The sequence below is a fragment of the Lepus europaeus genome, chromosome 14 (assembly GCF_033115175.1).
Source record: "Lepus europaeus isolate LE1 chromosome 14, mLepTim1.pri, whole genome shotgun sequence".
Classification (NCBI taxonomy): Eukaryota; Metazoa; Chordata; class Mammalia; order Lagomorpha; family Leporidae; genus Lepus; species Lepus europaeus.
Window position 1 is genome coordinate 26,344,370 of NC_084840.1, and position 6,867 is coordinate 26,351,236.

A 6,867-nucleotide genomic window follows, 5' to 3' on the forward strand; every position below is an offset into this window, starting at 1 on the left:
AGTCCTCTGGGATGGATGCCTGGCAGGGGGAAGAGTCTGCAGGGAATCAGGTGTCCTTGTGTGGGAGGGAAGGAGATAAGTCATTGCCAGGGGGATGGCAGAACGGAGACAGACATGGGTCTCTCTAGGGGGTTACCGCTTCCCTCCAGAGCTGCTGTGAAGGGTTCAGCCTTCCCCTTCTTGGTCCTTAGAGCCCTTCATGAGGCAAGGACTACACTATTCTCATTTCTAGAGGAGACAGTGGAGGTACCGGGAGGTCACGTACTGGTCTCGGGTCATGTCACTGGGAATCAGTAGATCAGGTGCAGCCCACCCAGGTCTGCTGGACTTCGGTACCTGATTCCTAACCACTGGGCTGGGGAGGGCGTCTTGGCGCCTTCTCCAAATAGCGCAGAGGGCACCTAGACTTTTGCATACAATGTGCATGAGGGCTTGGTGTCACTTTCTTCGTGACTCCATGGTCTGCTTTCTTGGTGACTCCATGGTCTGTTTTCAGGCAAATGGCGACCTCAAGGAGTATCACTGCTTCCCAAGGCAGTGGTTGCCTCTTAATCTTTTTCGTTGCCGTTCCTTCTTACCCACTCACGATTTCTGGTGCATTCGTGGGAACAAGTCTGGGATGGGGCGATGGGAGACGCGAATGCCAGGGTGAGCGGGGCTGGCTGGCTGCAGGGGAACTGGTGTCTGTGCAGCCGGATTCGGAGTGGAACAGCAGGGAAGTGTCAGCGATTGTGTCGCTCGCAAAATTCGCTGCCCCCCGCCCCCTGTCCTGTGGTTGGTGATTTATTCCCACCAGGTAATTCATTTCAGCAGAGGGAAGGTGCTTTCTCCAGAAAACCTTGGAAACATGAAGCAAGGCTAATCTGGGGGCCAGGTGGAGTAGCGGCCATGGCTGCCATCTTTGGCACTGAATCACCTGTGTTTGATGGCCTGGCCAGCTGCTTGTCAGCTAGGGCACCTGTGCAGTTTACAGAACCTTCTCTGCCTCAGAGTCTTCATTAAAAACTGAACACAGGGGTAGGCATTTGACTCAGGGTTTAAGATGCCAGCATCTCCTATCAGAGAGCCTGGTTTGAGTCCTGGCTCTGCTGCAAACCCCAGCTCCCTGCAGATGCGCACCCTGGGAGGCAGCAGGTGATGGCTCAGGTGCTGGGGTCCCTGCCACTCACGGGGGAGACTCAGACTGAGTTCGGGCCTCCTGACTTTGGCCTGGCCCCTGGCTGTTGTGGGTATTTGGGAAGTGAGCTAACGGATAAGAGATCTGTCTCTCTCTGCCCTTCAAATAAAAATAAATGAACACATATATTTTTAAACCTAGACATAAAAATAGTTTTACCCAATAGGGGTTTTTTTTTTGTTGTTTTGTTTTTTTTTGGAGGATTGAATAAGATGAGGGCTATGAGGGCCTGGAGAGTTAGCACCCGGGAATCCACACACATTCTGATACAAAACTAATGATTCCGAGCTGAGCTGGGCGAGGTTTTGTGGCCAGCCTACAGAGATGACAAGCACAGAGATTCTGCCCATCCTGCTCCCCATCCTCAATCCCCAAACACCCAGCCTTGCACCAGGATCTCATGGCAGAATCACTGGAAGAGTTCGTTAAAATACAAGGACCCAGGCATTGCATGGAATGGGCAGCCCTGGGGACCAAGCAGATTTGTTTTCCCAAGAGGGTACGGGGTCACAAACAAGTCACCATTGTCCTCTGCCTTGGCTGGCATTGGTGCACTGGAATATTAAGCCCTCATCCTTGTGGTGCCAAAAATACCACCTGGGCAAGCGGGGTAGTGAGGAAGTCACACACAGGTCTGTGATGAAGCTTAGGCCCAGTCACCTGCTGGCTCTGCACCTTGGAGCAGGTGCTTCCTCCCTGCAAGCCTCTGTGTGACAGGGATCATGATCTGTTTCTTTTCTTTCTTTTTTAAATATTTTCCTTTTGGCCAGCGCTGTGGCTCAATAGGCTAATCCCCCGCCTGCGGCGCCGGCACACCGGGTTCTAGTCCTGGTCGGGGCACCGGATTCTGTCCCGGTTGCCCCTCTTCCAGGCCAGCTCTCTGCTGTGGCCCTGGAGTGCAGTAGAGGATGGCCCAAGTGCTTGGGCCCTGCACCCGCATGGGAGACCAGGAGGAAGCACCTGGCTCCTGGCTTCGGATCAGCGCGGTGTGCCGGCCGCAGTGGCCATTGGGGGGTGAACCAATGGCAAAGGAAGACCTTTCTCTCTGTCTCTCTCTCTCACTGTCCACTCTGCCTGTCCAAAAAAAAATTTTTTTTTCCTTTTACATGTGCTCATTCAATTTATATATATGTATATATGATTTATTTTATTTATTTGAAAGGCAGAGATAGAGAAAGGAAGAAACAGAGATAGATCTTTGATCCATTGGTTCACTCCCCAAATGGCCACAATGGCCAGGGCTGGACCAGACGAAAGCCAGGAGCCAGGAGCTTCTTCTGAGTCTCCCACGTGGGTGCAGGGGCCCAAGCAGTTGGGCTGTCTTCTGTTTTCCCAGGCATGTTAGCAGAGAGCTGGACCGGAAGTGGAGCAGCCAGGACTCAAACTGGTACCCATATGGCACACCAGCATGGCAGGAGGCGGCTTAACCCACCGCACCACAGCGCCGGCTGCCCTTCTTTAAGCTTTCGGAAAGGATTAGTGTAGGCCCAGCAGTACCTGGAGGTCAGCCAGCGTGGTCAGGAGGGAGCCCTCAGAGGACCTGGGACGTGGAGATTCTGGGAGCACCCGTGGCAGCGTTGAGCTGTCCAGCCACGCAGCTGGCAGTCAGCGGAACTGAATTCTGTGCAGGAAGAACAGCTGCCAGGTCGCTGGTGGGTCCCCGGGGATTGACCCTGGCTCAGAGATGTCAGTCATGTGGAGCTGATGAGCGGCAGAGAGGCAGTGGGGATAGCTCCGTTTGTTTCTTCCTTACTAGAAAACCAACCCCTGTCCGTGTCTGGGAGTTAGGAGCCTTTGTGTTAGCCTCAGGGGTGTTCCCTCCCTGCCAGGGGAACACGAGCATCCCACCTAGGCTGAGCTCATTGGACAGGAGAGCTCCAGGACTGGTGCCAAGGGGCTGATGGGGAAGTCTCCCTGGGATTCTTTCTGTTCATTCCCTGATTTATGCTCTTGGGATGGAGTGAGCCGATTCTTGCACTAAGTGCACAACAGACTCCCACACATTCTGAGACATAACTAATGATCCCAAGCCGAGCTGGGAGAGGTTTTGCGGCCCAGCCTACAGAGATGACAAGCACAGAGATTCTGCCCATCCTGCTCCCCTTACTCAACCCCCAAACACCCAGCTGTAGCCTCCAGACTGTCCAGGAATCCCTCGAAGGGAGAATCTTCCTGCTGCTCTGGAGGTCATTTAGCTTAAGGTGTGGCCAGATTGCACCAAGAACTTCCCAGAACAGGGGCGGAGGTGAGAGGCTTGGAAGTCAAATCCAGCTGTCTTCACAGCTATGTTTTTTTTATTCTTACTGTAACCCTCCTCATTTTTGAGATCTTCCTGCCTTCTTGCCTCTATGCTGGCCATGGCCACCCTTGCCCAGTTTCCAAGAGCACACAGGCCACCCCCTCTCTGCTGTACCCTGATGTAGGTCCTCAGCTGTCTTCATTCTCTTTCCACCCCTAGCACTCAGCACAGAACCTGGCACCCAGCTGCTTAGAAGTGGGCATTTGATACAGCAGTTAAGACAACCCCGTTCTACCCAGTTCCAGCTTCCTCCTGGCGAAGTGCACCTGGGAGGCAGCAGGTGGTGGCTTAAGTAGTTGGGTCCCTACCACCCCTGAGGGAGACCTGGGTCCCACTCTCCCTCCCTCTCCTTCTCCTCCTCTCCCTCTCCCCCTCTCCCTCTCCCACTCTCCCCTCCCTCTCCCTCTCCCCCTCCCCCTCTCATTATGAATTAATTTAACTAATTAAATAATTAACATTATGAATTAATGTTTACAAGAACTCACCAAGTAGGTTACGTTGCTCACTTCACAGACGAGGAACTGAGACACAGGTTTAGGTAATTTGCCACAAGCTTCTCAGATCCGAGTGATGAAGCCACGTTTTCAACTCCCGTGGTCTTGTGCCAGAGAAAACTGGGTGTTGCTGCCACCCTCTAGAGCAGTTTCTTGAACTGCCCTTGAACTCTGCCCAGTGGGAGGGCAGTAGTGCCCAGCAATAGCATGACCTCTGAATGACCTCTCATTGATCACCACCTGTTCCCCAGCTGGCCTGCAAGTATACGAGGTCACCAGCAGTTACCCAAGAGTTCAAAAGAAAAACCTCCTTCCTCTTGATTCTATTTCTCTTCTTTTCTTTTTTTTTTTTAGTGGGAGGTAAAATAGCAAGGTTTATTAGGGAAGGGACATCCATAAGGCGGATGGGCACCTCTCCAGACAGAGCCTGAGACTGGGGGCGGGGGCAGGGCAAGGAGGGAGATTACATGTTTGAGTGGAGAGATTACACCTGACCAGGCCAGGCGGGCGACTCAGCAGCGAGGCAGAGGGCTGAGCGCACAGTCCAGTTGAGGCTGGGGGTTTTTAAGGAGATGGGTCTGGCTTCCCCACCTCTGCTCCTCTTGGAACAAAGGGCTTTTTGGATGTAAATAGAAAAACTTCTCTCTTGAAGGTCTGACACAAAGGACTTTATGGATGCAAATGTTATCAGACAGGAGGAAGGGAGCAGGGTGTTTGAGATGCAGATACTGGGCTGTACCTGGGAGATTGTGGAAGATTGTCAGGCAGAAGGGGTGGGGACCGCCACCTGGCAGGTTATCAGGTAGAAGGGGGCAGGGCAGGATGCGAGGGCCAGCCTGCCCCTGAAACATTATCGGGATGACTTTGAGATACAGATGCATATGCTGGACATAGATGTCTTCTCTTTAGGCCTGTTACACACACTTAAGCTCATAACTGACTTCCTACCTAACATTCCCCCCTCAAGAGGTAATACCCAAAATTCTTCTTTGGGATTATGGATGGAATTCCGTTTTCTGTAACTTCTTCGAAGCTGGCATGTGGGCGTCGAGGAGGATTTGGGTATTTCCTCTTGCTATCTGTCTTATGGTGTGTGACAGTGGCCTTGGAAAGACTGTCCTGCTCGGTCCAGAGGGCTGCTCAGGTCATCTAATGGAATGGGCTGGAAGCCTTGTCTGACGACCATTTGGAGTTTGACAACTTTTAGTCTGTTAGAGACAAAACAAACAAGAGCATTAAAAACACACAGTCCAAAGAGAAGCAGCAAGATTACAGATGTTATTGGGCCAAGGAGAGGAAATAGTCAGGATTTCCATGACCAGATGTCAGGCCAGAAATCCCAGCCTTGCTTGGCCTGGTCCTGGAGCTGTTTGTAATTGTCCAGGAAAAGTACAAATTTGGGTTTGTACCTGTCCAGTCTGACCCAGAGACAACATTCTTCCTGGAGCATGGTACAGATACTGAAATCAGACAAGACCCCCTAAAATTCACACTGAAATATGGCCCCTTAAAGTTCCATAGAAATGCTAGCCGGGGTGTCACATGTACTACCAGAATTTGGGGTGCCTTACGAATTCACCACAGGCTTATTACTAAATCCCCAATATTAATAAGCCCAAGAAGGTTCTTGCCTAATATTTAGAGAAGAATTCTAAATACTGGCACAGATAAACGAGGCAGCATGGTACATTTTAAGCTTTTATTTAGTGCAAGACGTATCTAGGAAAGTGAAAGCTTTAGTTCAGGTAGGAGGGAAGGGAAAGTCTAGGAGCTGGGGTAGTGTCCATACCACTCAGAGAGCAGGCCAAAGCCATGTGCAGCAAGCACCTCAAGCTGCTGTCCATCACTTGTCACCGGCAGCACCGCAGAGGTCGAGAGAGCTTTTGCAACACTCCCTGCCTTTTTATATATTTTCCACAGGGGAGTGGCTTGTGGCCAGGTGGGCACTCAGGTATGGTCAGATAGAGCCTGATGTCACATGGGGGCGTGGTGGGGTATCAGGTAGAGTGTAAGGTCACACAGAGGCATGGCGAAGGTATTAGGTAGGGCGTGAAATCACATAGGGACGTGGCGAAGGTGTGGTCTTCCAGCTCACAAATCTGATCAATTTTAACCTGTATGCCTGCCTACTTCATTCCCCCCTCAGAGACTCCGGACCTTAATCTTAAGGGGATATTGATGGGTGTCGAGTCACCATCTTCTGTAGCTACTTCCTGCTGATTAGGGGCACAGACCCTGCCTGTTCTCGGTCCGGAAGTCTCTGCCTATCTCATCTAATGAGTTTGCTTCACGAGTTGGGGCTCTTTCGGTCACCGCTATCCTCCGTGTCCCCTGCATGGTCATCATTATTTTCAGAAGCTGTTGGGTTCTTTTTGCCTTTTGAAGAGGTATTTTAGATCTTCAATTGGCTCACAGGAATAAGCCAAAGTATCTGTTGGATCCACCTGTGAAGACTCAAGAGGTAGAGGTTTAATCCTTGACAAATGTACCCAGCTTGGGACTCCCTGTAACTTTACTGATGTAGGAGTGCTCAGTAATACCCGGTAGGGCCCCTTCCACTGGGGTTGTAACTGGTCTGAGGGAGACCCTTCCTTCCAGGTCTTTAATAAGACCAAGTCCCCTGGGGAGACAGGCTGCTCATGAGCCTCAGGGTCTGGTGCCGGAATGACCTTGTTGCCATACTGTACTAGAGCCTTTTGTATATGGCCTAAGATGATAATGTACTTTATTTGACCTTGCACCTCTGAGTCAAAGAGAATATCAGAGGTGAGAAAAGGCCTTCCATAGAGCATCTCATAGGGACTAAGCTTTATGGCAGTTTTGGGCGCTATTCTCATCCTGAGAAGAGCAATTGGCAATAGTTTAAGCCACGTTTCTGAGGTCTCCTGGCAAAGTTT

The 6,867-nt window shown here is 51.2% G+C and overlaps 1 long non-coding RNA gene across 1 annotated transcript in view; it reads right to left on the reverse strand.

The window, feature by feature from the left end:
• Positions 1-4,074, reverse strand: part of LOC133773729 (uncharacterized) — a 29,127-nt gene extending 25,053 nt beyond the window's left edge. Inside the window, exon 1 of the long non-coding RNA XR_009867961.1 lies at positions 3,962-4,074. This is a non-coding gene — a long non-coding RNA (uncharacterized LOC133773729). The remainder of the gene's footprint in view (positions 1-3,961) is intronic.
• Positions 4,075-6,867: the final 2,793 nt, after the last annotated feature.